The sequence below is a fragment of the Pinus tabuliformis genome, chromosome J, assembly GCF_031772625.1.
Source record: "Pinus tabuliformis cultivar Carrire ecotype Pingquan chromosome J, CPIR1, whole genome shotgun sequence".
Classification (NCBI taxonomy): Eukaryota; Viridiplantae; Streptophyta; class Pinopsida; order Pinales; family Pinaceae; genus Pinus; species Pinus tabuliformis.
The window spans coordinates 920,778,778-920,802,841 of NC_142295.1; positions in this window are offsets into that span (position 1 = coordinate 920,778,778).

Consider the following 24,064-nt stretch of genomic DNA (forward strand, 5'->3'; position numbering starts at 1 on the left):
CAACAAAAAAATTATGAATCAAATTTTCCCTCTGTTTGGACTTCCATTCAACCTATTCAATGGATAATTTTGGTCCTTCTCCTTATATTCAATATTCAACACTTGTTTTTGAACAATTTAGCTTCATTGTCCGTGATAATGGATGGAGTAACCACTAGAAACATTGGATTTTCCAAAATTTGGACACAACTTATTTCCAAAAAACACTAGTAACATTAGATAAAAATATTCACCCATTTATTCTACATTTCATGAGGAAGACACACTAAGGTCAACTTATCCTTTAGACTTTTTGTCTTGCTTCTTTAAAAAATGCTCTTATATTTTTGCTCAAAAGCTTACAACATAAATTATAATTGTCAAATAAATATTTTAATTAAAGTCTAAAATCAACGCAATTCAAGGACAAAAGCCTACCATCCATTCTTAAGAAGGCTTGTCTGGCCTCATATAATGATTTTTCTCACCAAAATTTCCCTTTTATTATTTGACACTTAAAATTTGTGAAATAAATTTTTTTAAACCTATGTTTTGTTTGCCTCATTTTGTTGTCTACAAAGATTTAATATTATAGTAAGAGGTGTGGCATGAGTCTAAAGGTCGAGCAACCTTCTCTTTGAATCATGATGATCACTATGTACTAATTTTTAGTATTTCTTCGAAAGCTTCTATCATGAATTTCCCATCAAGAACAAAAAAAATGTACTTCTTCACTTGAAATGTAATCTTCCAATTTCAATTTTACAAGGTTGAAGGATTTCCTGGTACCCACTTTTATAAAAGGAGTCAATAACCTATATATTTGCAATGTGTTGATATTTTCTACCATTGATTGAATTAATTTAGCCACCAAATTCTTATTGACTAGTTGACATTGCTACTCTTTAGGTGCATCATGACATTGATGAATATCGATTTTAAAACCATTTTCATTGCAATGCATTTGTTTTGTTTTCATTTTGGCCTCAATTAGGGTCTACTTCAAGGATTTTACGTAGGACATTCTCATATCCTTATCCAAATTAAGTGTGTCCCTACTCCTCCAATATGTTAGGTTTTATACTAGAATTATGATTGAATGTTTTTTTTTAAATATGTTTTTATTTTTATTTTTTATATTCATGTAGTGAACAACAAAAGATGTTTGTTTCTTGAGGTATACACCTTTCAAAATTGTTTCAATCCCATGATGTATTACCTAATATTATGTTTGAATTGTCATTGTATTTACCTAACCATTTTATCCATATTTGTATGAAGGCACACATTTTCTTTCTATTGAGGTTACTATAAGATGTTTTTATATAAATTTTATTGACAGGTTATTTATCATTGGTCTCAATTACTTTAGATTTTGCAATTGCTTCAAAGCGAATCAAGAGTCTAAATTCATTCACAATGGCTAATTTTAGAACAATTTCTATGGAATTCACATCATTCATGATGTAAATGTGAATGCAAAATTCTAAGGAACCATTTTTTTTGGCTCAACAAACTCTAAAAATCAATAACAATATATAACATCAAGATTGTTTTTTAAAGAGACTTGAATCATCGATACATGTGTATAAGATGATCCTAGGTGTGCCATTGTATTGATCACATGAAATTTTATGTTATGATTATATTTTTTCAAATATAAAATGATAGATATTTAATGGTATGAGACCAATGTAATACAACAAATTACAGGGAATACTCTAAAGATAAAAAGTGTGAAAGGAATAAAAAATATAATTGGAGTGTCAAATGTGTACAATTTAAAATATAAGATTGAAATAAAATCAAGTAATTGTTTGAAAGGAAAAAGGAATCATTGAAAATTAAAGGTTAAATAAAACTACCAAGAAAGAAATAAATGAGAGAGCACATGTAATACAAATAAATGGGTGCTTTCCTTATTAAAATTTATATAACTTTTATACAACTTGAAACGACTAAACAAACATCCACATTATAATTTAATGTTGAAATGAAACAAGTTATCCCCAATGGGGGTGTTGATGTAGGTGGTATTAGCGCTTGGTTGTGAGGTGTGCCCACTTTACAGTTGCATGTTTATGGTTACAATGTGGCAAATGTCCTTTGACAAGAGTTGGGGATTGAATTGGAGGTCTATTTGCTATAAATGTGAGGTTAATGTTCTGGGGTGGCAAAGGTACGTGCATTGTGGGAAAGGAGGTGAGGTTTCTCCCTCGTCCTCCTTCACTTGGTCTATCTTGATGTTGTTGCTATTGGCTTATATTTTGCATGTTATAGTGCTTGCATTTCTTCATGAGCTTACATTAATTCCTTCAACTCTGTTCGATCTGGGTAGTCTTCTAAATCATAGTGAGGTATTTCATCTCCTTTTTCAGAAATTGTTTCTGCTTATTGATAACATGGTTTTGGTGTAGTGTCTCCTTGAATTTAGTAAGTTTATTGCTCTGTATGCCACTGTGTTGTATTTCAACAAAGATTTGTTGGGTTGTATTTGGGCCATCATCTGGGAATACTTGGATTTAAACCTAATTCTATTTAAATGTGTCTTTGAATTTATAAAGGTAATTGCTTTTCTTGTCAATGTTTTGTTTTCCTACATGACTTTGTTGGGTTTTATCTGGTTTATGTTTCGGGAATACTTGGATTCAAGGTACTGGGATTTCTTACAGTCTATGTTAGTTCTAATCCTTTTAATTAATAGGGATCCAAATTTGGGGAGGATGTTGTGTTTTGTGGGTGAAAGAGTTGTTCCTGTTGAGAGTTTGGGTACTAGGATTCTTGATAATCTGGCATGGATTCAAAGTTTTTGGTGTTCTATGTCTTTGAGGTGTCCTGACTTTGGAAATTTACTTGAATTTGGTCCTTTGGTGTGGCACTAGGGGGACAATTTTTGGTCCTTCAGTCAGGGGTTCAAGGGTTAATGGTCCATTCGATTTCTTGTTTCACAGGTGTTGTGCTCTACAACAACCCCCCATTTCATAACATTTTCATTCACACAAAAAATTAACATATGGAATGGGTCCCTTTTAAAATTTAATTGGCATCAATGCTTTTGTGTTCAAAAAGGTATGATAATCAAATGAGTTTATGTATTTAAGCCTTTTTGAATAATAGTGTTCCAATAATAAAACAATCTTTTGTTATTGCGATAAAGCGATCGCAAGATCGCATATCGCAATGACATGAGAAATATATTAAAACGGCACCTTGTTCTCCGCCGATGCGATATCGCTGTCGGCGATCGGCGATATTCCATGCACACCTAATAAGGGCACATAACTCACGCCCCGACGCGACGCGATATCGGCGATCGGCTATCGGCGCTGCCTCATGTGGAAAAAAACGCTTTAAGTTATAAACCCCGACCCGATGCGATATCACTATCGGCCGTCGGCAGAATCCCATGCACTTTGATAAGGTGCTCGGGTTTTACCCCCTATGCGATGCGATGTCGCAATCGGCACTAGGCAGGATCTTTTTCTAATGATTGTGTAGCATCTATTCCCCGATGCGATGCGATATCGCTCATCGGCGGTCGGCATTCTCAAAAAGTCATCGCTTGAAGCCTTAAAGTTATATTGATATCTGGTTGATAAAGCGCAAATTTCAAAATGCCGTTAAATGCAGGGATAAGGTAATGCATGTGTATTTAAAACTTTGCCCCTTCGATTAACGAACACTTGCGTTTAACCGCCAAAATATCTGTTGCACGCTTAAGGGGGTCATTCAGCCGGATAACGGTGTAATAGTCATTTAATGGGTAGCAGGCCTTAAATCACCATTAATGCATCTGCAATATCTTCCCAGTGATTGGATCCGCAGCCACTTTTGAGAATTAATCTCACCACGCTTCAAATGATATATCTTTCCCGTTATGGATTGTCATTGTTATTTCCTTGTTACGATTTCTCTTGCATTTGTGTAGAATTCATCTATCGAGAGAAGCCTGAGCATGATGGGGAATAAATCCAAGAGGACCGCGGGCTCCGCTGCTACATCTGTTGCAGGACAAGCTACCGCAGATAAGAAGAAAGGCCTAATTTCAGACACTACGTGCACTGGTCTCACTAGGACTTCATGGCAGGGCACATATAATCTATTAGAGGCTGAGCAACCGAAAGTGACAGTGACAGAGGCTAGTGTGGATGTACTAAAGAAGTCCTATGCTACTCTCAAAGACTTGGCCGACTCCTTTCTTCACAAGATAGCAGCCAGAGAGCAGGTCCTTCCCTACACTGATGTAGTGCGCTGGGCAATCGAGTAAATTCCAATCATCGATAGAACGTTTCACACAAGGGATGGAAGGATTTTCGGGTCGTTCAAGCCAGAGCACCTAAGGCAAATGTATCATTTGCCCGAGCCAGAGAAAATCTATAACAAAGCCTTCGTGGAGAAATTTGCAGCCGAAAATGAAGTACAATCTGAACCCATCTGGGATTGGAGGCAGAATACGGCCAAACACAAGCACGAAAGCTCGGGTAAGTACTCCGTCGATTCTTTGGCTTCTCCCTATTGCTATGCGGGGATTATGATGTGTAGACTATGGGGGTTACATGACTCTGCTAATTTCGACATAGAAATGGTTCCCCTGATGGAAGCGGCTGTTAATAGTATAATCATGGATTGGGCCACTATTCTTTCTGATAAGTTGGCCGTAGCTGTTCGTGACTTTAGAACCAAATCCGTAGTCATCGAAAGGAAAATCCCACCATTTTATTATAGTGCTTACATTATGGATACCTTGTGCTTTAATTCTGAGTTTCCTATCCTCGGTTGGAGGTGGACCACCCAAGACCCATCACCCATTCATTTGTACCATCAGAAATTGTGGAAGTCCTCTTACAAGGATCATTTGTATCAAATTTGCAATGGTTTTATGGTTCCCATTCATTATTCCATTTTTGATCGGCCTATTCCCAAAATCTCCTATCTGGCTTCCTTCGACTTACCAGCTGTAGCAAGTTGGTTCGGAGAAGAGCATTTTACCTATATTAGGGTTTTCGGGAGCCAAGCCAAGCCGCATGTTCTTCCTTTATATGTTCCAGACAAATTGTTGGCCCGAGAAATCTCCTACCAGATTATGGCCGAGAGTGTCACACAAACTCTCAAGAAAGAAAAGAAGAGGGGCTGGCCCTCTTTTCCCTTGAGAATTGGTGTTTTTACTCTGCATGATCTCAAGCATGCAGAAAAAGAGGCAATAAAGATGCAAGCTTTATCCCTAGCCACTATCCCAAGCAGACTCTTTGATCCAAATAAAACCGCCTACACTGCCCTAGAACAGGCCAAATTAACAAAGGTTGACCATCAAGAAGATGAGTTTGATGACCTGTTCATCGCCGCCGATACAATAGGCGGTGCCAAAGAGCTTGCTAGAATGAAATACAATGATGAGACGTTAACTGAGTTCAATAAACTTAGAGAGCAGAGGTTGCAAACTCTGCCTCTAGATTTATTATCAACAACCCCAACGTCTTCCTCAAGCGAGCCTGGTCGGCAACAGACGAGCCAACCTCCTGTTACAACTAAGGAACAAAAGAAACAACAGGAGGAAAGGCAAAAGAAGCTGCAGGCAGAAAAGCAAAGAAAAGAGCAAGCTGAGAGGCAGAAGAAGGAGCAGATAGAAAAACAGCAGAAGGCGCAGAAGGATCAAGAACAGAGAAAGCAGAAAGAGATAGAGGAACAGAGGAAGAAGGAAGAAGAATAAAAACAAAAGAAAGAACTGGCTGATAGGCAGAAAAGGGAGCAAGAAGAGAGACAAAGAAAAGAGTTAGAGGAGCAGCAACGAAAAGGACTAGAGGAGCAGCAGAGGTTAGAACAAGAAAAAGAGCGGAGCAAATCCCAGACAGAGCAACATAAACAGACCTCCATTGATCCTGAATTGCTTAAACAATGGAACCAATTCGATTCCATTATCAGTGGAAAGGAAGGCTCCAAAGACACAGACACCTCTAAGACAAGCGATGCACCAGATACCACTTTTTCTCAGGTTCTAAGCGGAACCAGCGGCCCACCGATTTCAAAGGATGTCGAGGTAATTACTAAAGACCCTTCCGATCAAATTGTTCTCCAGGTGGAAGATATTCCTCCCCTGGATGTTTTCTACAGCCCAAAGCATAAAGCCGTTGTTAAGCGCTCAAGGAAGAGACGAAGGCTTGATCAACCTTCTATCTTTCCTGAGCAAACAGTCACGGGCAATGTAGTCTGGAAGGAGGAATTAGACCCCTTCGATGATCTAACAAAGCTGTCGCAGTATGCGGGAGCTTATTCTGCAGCGACTATTGACAAGGCATCGGAGGTAAGTCTTCTATTGAAGACTAAGGACCAGGAGATTTGTGCATTACAGGCAGAAGTAACCGAGGCGAAAAACAAGGCAGCGCAGGTAGAAGAGCAGTCGCTAGCACAACGGCAAGAAAACAATGTATTAACCCAGCAACTGCAGACTGAAAAGTAGAGGATAGACCAGAGCGCAATCCAGAAGCAGAAAGAATTGTCGGAGGCATTGTCACAGTTGAGAACGGCAAATGAGATGATGATGAAATCAAAAGATGAGCAAATAGCTCAACTATTAGCACAGCTCAAAGACATCAAGGGAACCCAGAAAGTGGAGGATTTCAGAGCAGAGGCAGCTCAAATAAATAGCGCATTAATATCTCAGATTAGACTCCTATGCCGACAACTTACTGAGGCTGAGCCATTATGCGAAATATCTACAACAGTATGTGAGCAGATAGAGAAAGCCAGAAATGAGCTAGATCAGGCCGAAGAAACCATAGCCGGATATCTTGATTGGCAAGATTATGATGTGGGAAAAGCGACGAATTTGCCCAGAATCTATGAAACGTACAAGGACATACTCTTCACGGAATGGAACACTCAGGTGATGAAAGCGGAAAGGGCAGCTTCAAGGTGTAAAATGATTGCCAGCAATATGATTGATTTAGTCAACAACACACTCTATTTGGCAAACATGATCTCCCAGTGCACACCTGGAAGCATAACAACAGCAAACATGATTGAACAAACAAGTTATCATGACTTGGAGGAAAAGGGAAGGTTAATCGCTGGAGTAAATACTTTAACCTCCGAGGCATATTGGCTCTTTCTAATCAAGCCACACACTCAAAGGTCGGCCCTCAAATGTTTAACAGATGCTCTCGGATGCCTGATCCCCGACATTCAGGATGCCACATATGATGCCCAGCTCACTTCGCGTCTCAACACTCCACCGGAAGTAGAGCCAATGCTAGCGATATGTCAGCTAAGGTTTAAAGGCAAAGAGGCCACCTGATGGAGCATTGTCGCCGACTGCCAGATTGCCAAGGAAGATGGAAGAAATATTTATTGATGCCAATTTAGTAGCTTTTCAGTTTCTTAGATATTTAGATTAGCTTAGTATTTATAGACCCTTTCATTGTTTTGGAAAAGGTCGTAAAATTTTGTAACAGACTTAATAGGCTAAAGTTTGCACTACTGTGCTTCAGTCGCTATTCTTTTATGAAATTGGACCAGTTGTTCTGAATTCGACATCAATTTTTTTTTATGCAATTGCGCACTATTGCCTTTGTTGAGGACGATTTCTGTGTTGAAGGAAGAACTGCTAATAGCGATTGATATTTGGGAATGTGCTGCAGCTCATATGGTACTTTTATCTATGTCTAAAGTCATTTCTTTTATATGAATTGTTATGCTATATATTCTTGCTATTATTGAATACATGCATACGCTATAACAACAAATCTTTATCTCAGCCCACTATTGGATGTTTTGTGATTTGCATTTCTTTTAAACATGTATGTAAACAATGATATAAATGATAGTGTAGTAATTTCGCTGTTATCGCTTTGTGTAACTATTTATGCACAACAATCTTGAACAATTTAATATCTATGTTTGGAGACAGAGTCATCTATATGCCTGTCTAAAAGCCCAGATCATCAAACGCTACACTTTAGAGATCGATAAACCCCGGGGTAGATTATAGTTATTATATTCATGCCGATAGTTTTAGTTGTTTTCTTATCATCAGCATAATCTATAAGTCATTCATCCATGCCATTTTATCTATTTTGGGAAACTGGTCCCATTATCCCCAGTTGGAGCCACTATTCCAAACGGAAAAGGAGCTGTACTAAGGTCCGGACCGGGTGGTTTCCCCTATGTTGTTGCAGCGATTTTCGAGGCCTCAACATAATTGGCGCTAGAAGGAGGGCCTCAACTGTGAATGGCACATAAGTCCAAACCTATAAGCCATTCCAAGAGTATTTCCCCCTCCGAATCCCCTCGACCTTCCCATTTGCATACTGGTTCGCCGGTATCCAAACAAGGAGAAGGGGAATCAACTACCACTGCTCAAACCCACCATACCACAGAACAATTAAGTCTTGAATCACCTAAAGTCCAGTCTCTAATCCATAAAATTCAGAGCTTCTCGATTTCACCACAGAAATCTGAGGTATCAGAAAGCAGTGCGACTTCGCAGTTCAATCTCACTCATCCTCTCACCAGACTTCAGAGCGAAAAACTTGGTATTGAACCCACTGAGTTTCCTTTACCTAAAAGGAAAAGGGCGAAGAAAATTACTGAAGGATCTGATAGTGAAGAGCTTTCATCCACATCCTCCATTGCATTTTCTCCTCTGCGAGGTCAACCATCCACTCCCCCATTACAAATTGTCGTTCATCAGGGATCAGAAGCCTCAATATCCCAACCTATTCACTCCTCATCTTTGATCCCTTCCCATACATCTGGAATCCCAACAGTAGTGTCAACCACTGTCGCTATCATAATGGCAGACCCATGGACTAGGCCAGGAGCAGTCAACATGCCTGCACCATTGCATGATCTACCAGATGCTCCCGAAAAATGGCTGCCTAAATTTAATCCAGATGACGGAACCCAGGCAGAAGAACACATTAACAATTTTATGTTAGCAGTTAACTTAAAAGGAGTGACAGAGCAAGATGTTGTTGTAAGACTCTTCCCCTACACCTTACAAGGATCAGCAGGATCCTGGTATTTTTCCTTACCTTCTGGTTCAATTACCAGTTGGAACACATGCCAAGAGCAGTTTCTTACCAAATATGGAGATGATAGGTCCTTAGCTACATTAATAAATGACCTCTCCAATCTGAGAATAGAGCACAGGGAACCAATAAAGGAGTTTAATGCCAGATTTAATAAACTCCTGAATAAAATCCCTACCGCTTCTAAACCAAGTGAACAAATCCGAAGCGAATGGTATATTACTGCCCTACCTGCCAACATAGCTATTTTTGTAGACAGGGCTGGGAAACCTACCTTAGCTGAAAACATGAGAGAAGCACTTGCTGTTGAAAAGCGCATCAATGCTCTAGAAAAGAAAGCTGCTTTGGAAGATAGAAAAGCTAAAAAAGTCTCATTTAAAGAAGATTCCAAGAAGAAAACCCCAAAGGACCCGTATGACATGGAAGGTTTACAAAAGGTTCTTAAAACATTGTCTAACAAAATGGTCGAGATAAAAAAGCAGGTGGCCGAAACCTCAAACAAAAGACCATTTAGAACTTATAAGAAAACTGAATCAAAGCCGCCCAATGTTATATCTAACGCAGATTCAGAGCAAGAAGAAGAGGAAGAGGAAACAACTTCACAAACCGATGATGAAGAAGAAGTAGCTGAATGCCACGGAATGTGGGATTTTATACTCCCAAACTCTGATACCGAGAATGAAGAAGAAGCCTTTCCGGTTACTACAAGAAGTAAAACTACTTCTGAACCTGCCCAGGCAACTTAAAAGAAGAGGAGCGCAGCTGCTGCTACAGCAAAGGAAAAAGTCCCCCCAAAGAAGTCGCCTGTAGTAGTTCCCCAAAACCAGCCTTCAACTTCTAATTCTCCTTCAACATCCAAGACATTAGTGGTATCTGATTCAATGGAATATAACATTGTTGATGACATGAAGAAAACTAAGGCAAATATAACCATGTTTGAGCTTAGCAAATTAAAGCATCAGCAAAAATTACTTCTTAAAGAATTAAATGTTGTTCCCTCTACTCCCCTTCCCAGTGCAAGAGTTGCCAACGATTCAGGCCAGCCTCCTGCAGGTATGGTTGAAGCTACCGATTCAGTTCTAATTGGAGATAAATCAAATTCTCACACTCCACCCTTCCTGCTGACTTATGAGATTTATAATAGAAACCTGCACAACTGTTTAATTGATTCAGGGGCCTCATCTAATATAATGCCAACTTCAGTTTGCCCTAAGCTGAACATTGAACCCCAGAAGTCTGCCATTCATATTGTACAGTTGGATAGGACTAAAGTGCAGGTTGTGGGAGAAATTAATTCTGTAACCATCAGGTTGTCTGCCGACCCCAGGATTGTACAGAGGATTGACATTTTAATTGCCGACATACCTGAATTTTATGGTTTAATTTTGAGCAGAGATTGGTCCGAAAAACTGCATGGGTATATTTCCACAGATTGGTCACATATGTGGCTTCCCTACAAGGGAAAGCCAAATCAAATAAGGATCGATCGAGAGAAGCATATGACCCACACAGTTACTGAATTTGAGCAAGAAAACCAACCTGTGGCATTCAGCAACAACATTTTGGGGAACTATTCGTCAGAATCATTCTTTGGCAACTTTGTTGCCCAACCATCTCCTTTTTCAGTCAATCATTTTACATCTCAGATTGAAATTTTTTCACAAACTGATAAGTCCAGATGTTTTAATGATGCTGAGAAAAATGTAGATATTTTTGTTAATACTCCTTTATTTTGGTCTTTATATTTTGATGGCTCTAAGTCCAGTGAAGGCTCAGGAGCAGGTTGCATTTTGGTTAGTCCGCAAGGAGAAAAGACAATGCTGTCTTGTAGGTTAGAATTTGAGTGCACTAATAACACAGCCGAATATGAAGCTTTAGTCCAGGGATTATATAAAGCAATCGGCCTTGAAGTGTGATATCTAAAAGTATTCGGCGATTCGGAAATCATTGTCAAACAGGTGAGGAATGCAATTCATTGTCTTTCAAGTCACATCAAGCATTATCAATCGCTAGTACAGGATCTTACCTCACACTTTTCAGCATTCAACATTTCTTCCATTCCTAGGTCCCAGAATTCGGCAGCCGACCTACTAACCAATGTAGCTTCTAAGCTTCTACCTTCTGAAGACTACAGCCTTGATAGATTTTCTATAGAATTACTTTTTAGGCCTTCAATTCCTGACAATGTCACTAATTGGAGAGTATTTAACCATGACGAAGATATCTTGCAGTTTCTAACTTCGGAAAAATCCTATGACAATCAAGTTATTGAGGAAGATGATCATGATCTATAGATGAAAGAAACGCCCCAAGAAAATTCGATCCCTAAACCAGTGGTGAAGCTTGAAGACCTTTATGATATCAAAGACAGGTTTAAACCTGTAATTAATGCAAAGCTTCAAAGTTCTACCCTTAGGTTTGAATTGATAAATCTAGGCACTAACGATGCTCCTCAAAACATCAACTTAGGAATAGGACTTTCCCAGGAAGAAAAGGAAGCATTTATTAAACTGTTAAGAAAAAACAAACAGGTCTTTGCTTGGAAGTATGATGACTTGAAGACATATGATACATCTATTATCCAGCATACCATTCCTATGCTTCCTGATCAGAAATCGATTCAGCAAAAGTTAAGAAAAATACATCCAAATTTGGAGAGCCAGATAAAGTCGGAGCTTAACAAGCTCTTGAAAGCCAAGATTATTTTTCCGGTCCGCCATTCAAACTGGGTCTCTAATATGGTGCCAGTCAGAAAGAAAAATGGCGGCATTCGAATCTGTATTGATTTCAGGAACCTGAATAAAGCGAGCTTGAAAGATAATTTCCCATTACCTACTATGGAGCAAATCCTCCAATCAGTAGTAGGCTCTGAATTGATGTCCTTTCTAGATGGTTTCTCAGGATATAACCAAGTTTTGGTTCATCCCGACGACCAACTTAAAACCACATTCAGAACAAAATGGGGAACATACGCATATCAGAAAATGCCTTTTGGACTCATAAATGCACGAGCGACATTCCAGAGAGCCATGGATATAGCCTTTAAAGGGTTGATTAATCGATCAGTAGTCGTCTATCTAGACGATATTACTGTATATTCTAAGAAGAGATATAATCATTTGCATGACTTAAATCAAATCTTTCAACGATGCAAAAGATATTGTATTTCTCTGAACCCAAAGAAGTCTTTCTTTGCTCTTGATCAAGGAAAACTCTTAGGCTTTATAGTATCCAAAGATGGCATTTATATTGATCCTGATCGGATTAAGGAAATTTCTGAAATCCCTTTCCCACACAATAAAAAATCGATGCAGTCATTTTTGGGCCAGATCAATTTTGTTAAACGATTTGTTCCAGATTTTTCTCAAATTGTATTACCACTTCAAACAATGATCAAGAAGAATTCAGTCTTCAAGTGGGGATCAGAAGAAAAGCAAGCTTTTGATGATATCAAGCAATCAATAATCAATGCCCCAGCCTTGAATACTCCAATTTTTTCTAATCATTTTACATTGTATACTATTGCGTCCGATATATCTTATGCTGCAGTTCTCACGCAGCCAAATGCTCACAATTTAGAGGCACCAATATCATTCTTCAGTTCAAATCTTCAAGGTGCCGAATTAAATTATTCCGATGTGGAGAAACAAGCCTTTGCTGTATTCAAAGCAGTCAAACATTACAGACCCTTCCTTTTGAAAACTCACACAAAAGTTATAGTCCCTTTCCCAGCGGTAAGGAAACTATTAATTCAAAAAGAACTGGGTGAAAGAAGGGCCAATTGGGTCACAACGCTTCAAGAGTATGACTTAGAAATAAAGCCAGCAAAGATTGTTAGGGGCCAAGGTTTTTGCAGGATATTGGCAGGAGCATCAAACATTCCTGAATCAAGCGATATGGATCAGACTGAATCAATCAATCAGATAAGTGTCACTGATTCTGAATCTCAATATGCAGATTTAATATTTTATTTGAAGAACGGTTATGCTCCTCCAAATCTATCTTACAAAAATAAAAGGGCCATTAGGTTAAAAGCAAAGAATTTCACTCTTATTGATGATGTGCTTTTTAGACAAAATTATGATTCTATCCTGTTAAGATGTCTTGAGAAACCTGAAGCTCAAAAGGTTTTGCAGGAGCTACATGATGGACCAGCAGGAGGACATTTTGGAGCAGGCACAACAGCTCACAAAGTTATTCATGCTGGATATTATTAGCCTACTCTGTTTAGAGATTCTCATGAATACGTAAGAAAATGTTTCAATTGCCAAACTTCTAGTGGAAGACAACGGAAATCAGCTTTCCCTCTGCAACCTGTCAACATTGAACAACCATTTGAACAATGGGGATTAGATATCATCGGGGAAATTACTCCACCATCTTCCAAACAACATAGGTATATCCTCACTGCTACCGATTATTTTACTAAATGGGTAGAGGCTATTCCTTTGAAGGCAGCGAATTCAGAGGCAATCATCGAGTTCATAGACCAATTCATCATTACCAGGTTTGGTGTCCCAAACGCTCTCGTTTTTGATAATGCTTCCTATTTCTCAGGAAATGCTATATATGATTTCGCTATTAAGAGGGGGTTTAAACTAAAGTATTCTGCTAATTATTATCCCCAGGGAAATGGTTTAGCCGAATCTACTAATAAGAATCTCATCAAAATCATTAAGCGAACTGTTGAACAGAATCATAGAAACTGGCACAAATCTTTAGTGTTTGCATTATGGGCTGATAGAATAACACAAAAGGCTTCTATAGGTTCCTCCCCATTTAATCTGGTATATGGAAAAGAAGCAGTATTGCCTACGAATCTTGTTCTACCCTCTTTAGCCCTAGTACAGTACATTGAAGAGACTCCTTCTTCTTCTATCCAACTTAGACATGACCAAATTCTCAAATTAGAAGAAGAAAGAGAAAAAGCCAGAATCACTCATGCCAAACATCAACAAATCATCAAAGCATCCTTTGACTCAGCCTCATCCGGTTCCAAACAGTTTCAAGTTGGTGACTTAGTTCTCAAATGGGACAGGGCCCATGAAGATAAAGGTAAGCATACCAAATTTCAGAAATTGTGGCTTGGACCATTTCAGATCTGTGAAAAGATAGGCCAGTCAACCTTTATATTGCAAGACTTATCAGGGTTGAGAGATTCTCTCCCTGTTAATGGCCTGATCCTGAAGAAATTCTTTAATTGAGAAGGTAATCCCTTCTCCTCTTTGTAGATTTGCGTAGTTTGTAGGATCGGTAGGAAATAAAACTGTAGAGTATCCCCATTGACCTTTTGCTATGTTTGAAGAAGCTGTCTCACAAAAATAATAAGAATATTTGCTTTTAGATAGTAGAACCCTCAATCAAAAGGAATAATTTTTAAGAAATTAGATATCCTTGTGTTCTGAAACTACAATCTAACTTTTGAAGACTATTCTCAAGAGGTAAAAGTTCTGTGAATCATTTTCTGTTTTCAAAACTGGTCTCCAAAAGTTATCCATTTTAAGATAGAAACTAACCCATTTTCAGCATCTTCAACTCTTCACCTGTCATCCATTTGCTCTTAAGGAGAAGATTGTTCACCCCATTCACTAAAGTTTATGGTTACTCAGAGTGTAATTCTAAAATATAAAAGATTAAAGATAAGAGGTCTTATTACAAGCCTGCTTACCATGTTCATAGGAAAATAGTTTGACTGACATTACCAATACTGCCTACCAAAACAGGGTAATGGCTTGAAATTTCAAGACAAGAGGTCTCATCACGAGCCAACTTGTTCAGTTAAATTATTATCAGTGAATGGCATTGTCAACAGCTGGCCACCAAACCAGGACAATGGCTTTTTATCTTATCAATGACAAAGAAGGTAAAAACAGATGAAAAATAAAATATGAGAACATGTTTTGGATTCATTCTGTTAATCACACTCTTATGTGAATGAAAAAGTGGACAATACTATGGTTAAAAGGTATCCCTGTCGAGACTATAAACATTTGCTGGCAACAGAGGCTCTACCTATGACAGAGGGGTTAATTATAAAAGCTGATTTGGGAAAGTTTTCTGTTTTATCATTATAAACCAATAAAGGCCTATTTTAAAAACTTAGAATGTATTTATTTTCTTGAAACTAAATGGGAAGAAGTTAACAGAATAAGTTCACTTTGTTCAGAACACATGAATATCCAGTTATATTAGAAGTTTCCCCTTCTGATTGAGTTTCTATTTTGGAAAACCTTAAGTGTTTGTATTAGTTTCAGAGATAACTGGTTCTTCCAGCGAATCGCCAATTGTTGTGCTCTACAACAACCCCCCATTTCATAACATTTTCATTCACACAAAAAATTAACATATGGAATGGGTCCCTTTTAAAATTTAATTGGCATCAATGCTTTTGTGTTCAAAAAGGTATGATAATCAAATGAGTTTATGTATTTTAGCCTTTTTGAATAATAGTGTTCCAATAATAAAACAATCTTTTGTTATTGCGATAAAGCGATCGCAAGATCGCATATCGCAATGACATGAGAAATATATTAAAACGGCACCTTGTTCTCCGCCGATGCGATATTGCTGTCGGCGATCGGCGATATTCCATGCACACCTAATAAGGGCACATAACTCACGCCCCGACGCGACGCGATATCGACAATCGGCTATCGGCGCTGCCTCATGTGGAAAAAAACGCTTTAAGTTATAAACCCCGACCCGATGCGATATCGCTATCGGCCGTCAGCAGAATCCCATGCACTTTGATAAGGCGCTCGGGTTTTACCCCCTATGCGATGCGATGTCGCAATCGGCACTAGGCAGGATCTTTTTCTAATGATTGTGTAGCATCTATTCCCCGATGCGATGCGATATCACTCATCGGCGGTCGACATTCTCAAAAAGTCATCGCTTGAAGCCTTAAAGTTATATTGATATCCGGTTGATAAAGCGCAAATTTCAAAATGCCGTTAAATGCAGGGATAAGGTAATGCATGTGTATTTAAAACTTTGCCCCTTCGATTAACGAACACTTGCGTTTAACCGCCAAAATATCTGTTGCACGCTTAAGGGGGTCATTCAGCCGGATAACGGTGTAATAGTCATTTAATGGGTAGCAGGCCTTAAATCACCATTAATGCATCTGCAATATCTTCCCAGTGATTGGATCCGCAGCCACTTTTGAGAATTAATCTCACCACGCTTCAAATGATATATCTTTCTCGTTATGGATTGTCATTGTTATTTCCTTGTTACGATTTCTCTTGCATTTGTGTAGAATTCATCTGTCGAGAGAAGCCTGAGCATGATGGGGAAGAAATCCAAGAGGACCGCGGGCTCCGCTGCTACATCTGTTGCAGGACAAGCTGCCGCAGATAAGAAGAAAGGCCTAATTTCAGACACTACGTGCACTGGTCTCACTAGGACTTCATGGCAGGGCACATATAATCTATTAGAGGCTGAGCAACCGAAAGTGACAGTGACAGAGGCTAGTGTGGATGTACTAAAGAAGTCCGATGCTACTCTCAAAGACTTGGCCGACTCCTTTCTTCACAAGATAGCAGCCAGAGAGCAGGTCCTTCCCTACACTGATGTAGTGCGCTGGGCAATTGAGGAAATTCCAATCATCGATAGAACGTTTCACACAAGGGATGGAAGGATTTTCGGGTCGTTCAAGCCAGAGCACCTAAGGCAAATGTATCATTTGCCCGAGCCGGAGAAAATCTATAACAAAGCCTTCGTGGAGAAATTTGCAGCCGAAAATGAAGTACAATCTGAACCCATCCGGGATTGGAGGCAGAATCCGGCCAAACACAAGCACGAAAGCTCAGGTAAGTACTCCATCGATTCTTTGGCTTCTCCCTATTGCTATGTGGGGATTATGATGTGTAGACTATGGGGGTTACATGACTTTGCTAATTTCGACATAGAAATGGTTCCCCTGATGGAAGCAGCTGTTAATAGTATAATCATGGATTGGGCCACTATTCTTTCTGATAAGTTGGCCGTAGCTGTTCGTGACTTTAGAACCAAATCCGTAGTCACCGAAAGGAAAATCCCACCATTTTATTATAGTGCTTACATTATGGATACCTTGTGCTTTAATTCTGAGTTTCCTATCCTCGGTTGGAGGTGGACCACCCAAGACCCATCACCCATTCATTTGTACCATCAGAAATTGTGGAAGTCCTCTTACAAGGATCATTTGTATCAAATTTGCAATGGTTTTATGGTTCCCATTCATTATTCCATTTTTGATCGGCCTATTCCCAAAATCTCCTATCTGGCTTCCTTCGACTTACCAGCTGTAGCAAGTCGGTTCGGAGAAGAGAATTTTACCTATATTAGGGTTTTCGGGAGCCAAGCCAAGCCGCATGTTCTTCCTTTATATGTTCTAGACAAATTGTTGGTTCGAGAAATCTCCTACCAGATTATGGCTGAGAGTGTCACACAAACTCTCAAGAAAGAAAAGAAGAGGGGCTGGCCCTCTTTTCCCTTGAGAATTGGTGTTTTTACTCTGCATGATCTCAAGCATGCAGAAAAAGAGGCAATAAAGATGCAAGCTTTATCCCTAGCCACTATCCCAAGCAGACTCTTTGATCCAAATAAAACCGCCTACACTGCCCTAGAACAGGCCAAATTAACAAAGGTTGACCATCAAGAAGATGAGTTTGATGACCTGTTCATCGCCGCCGATACAATAGGCGGTGCCAAAGAGCTTGCTAGAATGAAATACAATGATGAGACGTTAACTGAGTTCAATAAACTTAGAGAGCAGAGGTTGCAAACTCTGCCTCTAGATTTATTATCAACAACCCCAGCGTCTTCCTCAAGCGAGCCTGGTCGGCAACAGACGAGCCAACCTCCTGTTACAACTAAGGAACAAAAGAAACAACAAGAGGAAAGGCAAAAGAAGCTGCAGGCAGAAAAGCAAAGAAAAGAGCAAGCTGAGAGGCAGAAGAAGGAGCAGATAGAAAAACAGCAGAAGGCGCAGAAGGATCAAGAACAGAGAAAGCAGAAAGAGATAGAGGAACAGAGGAAGAAGGAAGAAGAAGAAAAACAAAAGAAAGAACTGGCTGATAGGCAGAAAAAGGAATTGGCAGATAGGCAGAAAAGGGAGCAAGAAGAGAGACAAAGAAAAGAGTTAGAGGAGCAGCAGCGAAAAGGACTAGAGGAGCAGCAGAGGTTAGAACAAGAAAAAGAGCGGAGCAAATCCCAGACAGAGCAACATAAACAGACCTCCATTGATCCTGAATTGCTTAAACAATGGAACCAATTCAATTCCATTATCAGTGGAAAGGAAGGCTCCAAAGACACAGACAGCTCTAAGACAAGCGATGCACCAGATACCACTTCTTCTCAGGTTCTAAGCGGAACCAGCGGCCCACCCATTTCAAAGGATGTCGAGGTAATTACTAAAGACCCTTCCGATCAAATTGTTCTCCAGGTGGAAGATATTCCTCCCCTGGATGTTTTCTACAGCCCAAAGCATAAAGCCGTTGTTAAGCGCTCAAGGAAGAGACGAAGGCTTGATCAACCTTCTATCTTTCCTGAGCAAACAGTCACGGGCAATGTAGTCTGGAAGGAGGAATTAGACCCCTCCGATGATCTAACAAAGCTGTCGCAGTATGCGGGAGCTTATTCTGCAGCAACTATTGACAAGGAATCGGAGGTAAGTCTTCTATTGAAGACTAAGGACCAGGAGATTTGTGCATTACAGGCAGAAGTAACCGAGGCGAAAAACAAGGCAGCGTAGGTAGAAGAGCAGTTGTTGGCACAACGGCAAGAAAACAATGTATTAACCCAGCAACTGCAGACTGAAAAGTAGAGGATAGACTAGAGCGCAATCCAGAAGCAGAAAGAATTGTCGGAGGCATTGTCACAGTTGAGAACGGAAAATGAGATGATGATGAAATCAAAAGATGAGCAAATAGCTCAACTATTAGCACAGCTCAAAGACATCAAGGGCACCCAGAAAGTGGAGGATTTCAGAGCAGAGGCAGCTCAAATAAATAGCGCATTAATATCTCAGATTAGACTCCTATGCCGACAACTTACTGAGGCTAAGCCATTATGCGAAATATCTACAGCAGTATGTGAGCAGATAGAGAAAGCCAGAAATGAGCTAGATCAGGCCGAAGAAACCATAGCCGGATATCTTGATTGGCAAGATTCTGATGTGGGAAAAGCGGCGAATTTGCCCAGAATCTATGAAACGTACAAGGACATACTCTTCACGGAATGGAACACTCAGGTGATGAAAGCGGAAAGGGCAGCTTCAAGGTGTAAAATGATTGCCAGCAATATGATTGATTTAGTCAACAACACACTCTATTTGGCAAACATGATCTCCCAGTGCACACCTGGAAGCATAACAACAGCAAACATGATTGAACAAACAAGTTATCATGACTTGGAGGAAAAGGGAAGGTTAATCGCTGGAGTAAATACTTTAACCTCCGAGGCATATTGGCTCTTTCTAATCAAGCCACACACTCAAAGGTCGGCCCTCAAATGTTTAACAGATGCTCTCGGATGCCTGATCCCTGACATTCAGGATGCCACATATGATGCCCAGCTCACTTCGCGTCTCAACACTCCACCGGAAGTAGAGCCAATGCTGGCGATATGTCAGCTAAGGTTTAAAGGCAAAGAGGCCACCTGATGGAGCATTGCCGCCGACTGCCAGATCGCCAAGGAAGATGGAAGAAATATTTATTGATGCCAATTTAATAGCTTTTCAGTTTCTTAGATATTTAGATTAGCTTAGTATTTATAGACCCTTTCATTGTTTTGGAAAGGGTCGTAAAATTTTGTAACAGACTTAATAGGCTGAAGTTTGCACTACTGTGCTTCAGTCGCTATTCTTTTATGAAATTGGACCAGTTGTTCTGAATTCGACATCAATTTTTTTTTATGCAATTGCACACTATTGCCTTTGTTGAGGACGATTTCCGTGTTGAAGGAAGAACTGCTAATAGCGATTGATATTTGGGAATGTGCTGCAGCTCATATGGTACTTTTATCTATGTCTAAAGTCATTTCTTTTATATGAATTGTTATGCTATATATTCTTGCTATTATTGAATACATGCATACGCTATAACAGCAAATCTTTATCTCAGCCCACTATTGGATGTTTTGTGATTTTCATTTCTTTTAAACATGTATGTAAACAATGATATAAATGATAGTGTAGTAATTTCGCTGTTATCGCTTTGTGTAACTATTTATGCACAACAATCTTGAACAATTTAATATCTATGTTTGGAGACAGAGTCATCTATATGCCTGTCTAAAAGCCCAGATCATCAAACGCTACACTTTAGAGATCGATAAACCCCGGGGTAGATTATAGTTATTATATTCATGCCGATAGTTTTAGTTGTTTGCTTATCATCAGCATAATCTATAAGTCATTCATCCATCCCATTTTATCTATTTTGGGAAACTGGTCCCATTATCCCCAGTCGGAGCCACTATTCCAAACGGAAAAGGAGCTGTACTAAGGTCCGGACTGGGTGGTTTCCCCTATGTTGTTGCAGCGATTTTCGAGGCCTCAACAACAGGTCGCGGATTTTGTACTTGTTTTTCCTGTTCTTTTATGATAGTCATCATGCCTCCTTGTCATATAATTATCAGCAAGAGGGGTGGTGTGGGAAATTTTGGATTCAAGAGAATTAGGCACTTTTCCTATGACATAGTTAGGGAATTTTTTGATGATGTTCCTCTTGAAGTCTAGAGAGAAATTATTTTGTTGGAATAAAAAAACATTGGGGAACACCCTTACCATTATGATTTAGAGGCACATGTAACAAATGCAAATGTGAAAAAGGTTCTAGACCTAGGTATATTTCGAAAGAGTAGACTCCATTTCTTGTACCATTTGGCTTTGCATAAAAAAATGGATACACAGTTGTGCCTAATTTTCGAAGATAAATAGGTTGAAAACTATAATATATTTTCTAGGTTGGAGAACATTAAATGTATGTTACGAAATCAATGTTTTTGTCTTGACAACATTGATTCTAGATTAGCTCGGGTGGAAAGATTTCTGGTGTTGGATTTAGACTCTGGTGATCTTACTGACCCTCATGGAGACCCAACTGATCCATCGATAAATAGCGCCCAGGACCTTACTATCATCTCATCTGACTAGGATTAGAAATTGAGATCACATGTTTTTTGATGACATTTTGAAAATTTTGTTTCAGTGATGTAGATGTTTCTTTCTTGGCTTTCACAACTTGGATTATGTTGGGTATGTGTGGTTTTTATGTTATTTATAGATACTTACATTTTTGGTGTAAGTGAAATGTGCACCGACAATGCTACTAGTTGGTTCTCCACAATACTCTGAACCTGACGTATGCACTTGTTCTCTATGGGAAGGTGACTTTGTTTGTGTTTGGTCCATAGAGGGTGTGGTTCTAGTTGGTTCATCGTTGGCTTGTGGTTGCACCCTATATATTTTGAGAGCTTTAGTGATATCTTGATAATCGAATGGTTGTTAGATATTCCTTCTCCAACGTCTTGGTTCATGGTTATTTGATTGTTACAAAGTCTTGGAGATGGCTCTGGCTCGTGACAGTAAAAATTGTGTCTGTTGGTTACACCTCTAGTTATTGTTCTAGAAATGGAAAACTGAATGTTTTGTTGTATTGGTATCACCCTTGCTTCTTGGTTGTAAGGGGAAATGGTTGTTTTCAATTTAGTTTTATGTTGATGTCTCCACCAACTGAAACTGGCTCAATGTTATATGTTGTAGTAGAGGAGGAGATATCCACTCCCCTGTTGTGTCTGTCTTTTTGAATGTATAGTATGGATGTGACTGCTATGTACTCCTTGTTTTTCAATAATAATTTAACTGTAGCATTTTACAAAAAAATAAAATGAAACAAGTTAAATAAGCAAGAAAAACTTACCATTACTAAGCACTAAAAATGCACATGTTCATTTCTGTACCTACGTTGTTGCTTAAAAGTTAGCTGAACAACACAATATAGTTGAATAATTTGAAGGAAGGGGTAGAAAAATGTGATACAAGATTATTGCACTCTATGTCTCCTTTGAAAAATTATTAACATATGAGAAAGTGATAACTAGCTTTTTCTTAGTGTGAGAAAAGGCTAGTGCTTTTTCTATCGTCATTCAACTTACAAAATTGTGAGAAAGGGCCCATGCTCCTCCTCCACCTCCAAATGGAAGAATTATGAGAAAGGGCCTTTGTTCCTTCTCCTTCTCTTCATCACTCTAATTACAAAGGTGAGAAAGGTCAATGCTCCTTCTTCTTCTTAATTAAATGACACAAATGTGAAAAGAGGCAAGGGCTTCTTCTACCCTTTCAACGTAATTACTAACTTAATGAGAATTTTAGCTTTTAAAACTCATGTTTTTCCATAAAAACATGAAAAATCAACCCTTGAATAAAAAAGTGGCATTGTTGGTAGCACCTTTTTTTTTAGGTTAAAAAAATAACAAATTTCCACCATGGTTTTAAATCTCTGTAAAATTGCCAACAAAAATCTTAAAATTGATCCCCAAATATAAAAGTGGCACTCATAACATCACTTCTTCTTCTTCTTCTTCCTCTTCTTCTTTTCATAAGGTTAATATTATAATTATTTGAATTCTTGGTTTTGATAACTACTTTCATTTCAAACAAAAACCTTAAAATCAACTTTTGAAAGGAACACTAGTGCCAATAATAAAACCTACAACATTACATTACATCTTGTTTGAAATTGTGGCCTTAACAATAGTAATGTTACAACTAAAACATCAAAATCATCCCTCAAATTCAAATGTAGTGTTTGAAAAACTACGTTTATTTTTTCTTCAAATTTTAACATTTTGACATGTTTAAAACCATAGTTTAAAAAACACAATATAATTATAAAGAAAATTATAAAATAGATAAATAAAAACTAAAAAGAAAGGAAAAAAAAGACACATTTATTTTTATTTTAGGGTATACATTATGATATTTTTAAAGCCATCACTTAAATAAATAATTTTTTATTTTTTATTTTATTTTATTTTATTTTATTTTAATTTTAATTTTTTAATTTTTAATTTTTTAATTATTTTTTTTTTTCTTTCTTTCGGATTTAATATTAAAAAAAAACCGTATTTTAAAAATTCAATACGGTTATTTAGATGCCTCAACCACCTCTTTTAATTTATTTGAAATTATGGAGACCCTCGATTTAAATTTTAGTTAAATCCACTTCTATAATGCTTCAATTTTGAGTGATTTTCACTTAATTTTCGTTGTTTATTCTTTCATTGTTTTCATTTGCTTCTAACTTTCCAGTGGTTCAAGTTTTTCTTCATTCCAACTTACATTTTGAAAGATGTCCTTGGTCAATGTTTGGTGATTCTACAATCACTAAATTATATAAATATGTATTTCCTAATTTTTTTTAATTGCACAAATTAAACTAATGTAAATATGCAAATACAATTTTTATTATTTATTAATTTTAGTTAATTAAGTTAATATCAACTAAGTAAATTTATTTAATTAAATTTAATTGATTAAATTAACTGTTAGTTTAATTAAATTTAAATATAATTAATTTGGTTAATTAATTTTTTTTAATTAATTAAACTAATTTAATTCGGTTAAATTAATTAACTTATTTTAAAATATTTAATTAATTAATTATTAATTTAATTATATTGTAATTATAATATTAAAAAAATAAAAATAAAACATATATATTTAAATTTAATATATATAACATTATTAAAAAACCATCGGATTTAAAACGTTCTTGAAAGTTTGATCTCAGAGATTTCAAATGGAGACCTCACTGTTTCCTACGAAATAAAATAATATGAGAAACAAAGGCATGATGTATCGAAATATATTAAGGGGGGCCTTTTAAGTTTAAACAAAAGTAATGATTGGAGGGGCCCACTCTCCACTTATGTCCTCGGCCCCTCCCCTTCCCTTTCACGTATCACTTCATTTTATTAAACCAATCCCCTCATCTTACATTAAGCCATGAACCCCCTTTTTGACTTTATTTATTTATTATTATTTATTTTTTCTCTTTTTTTCCCCTAGG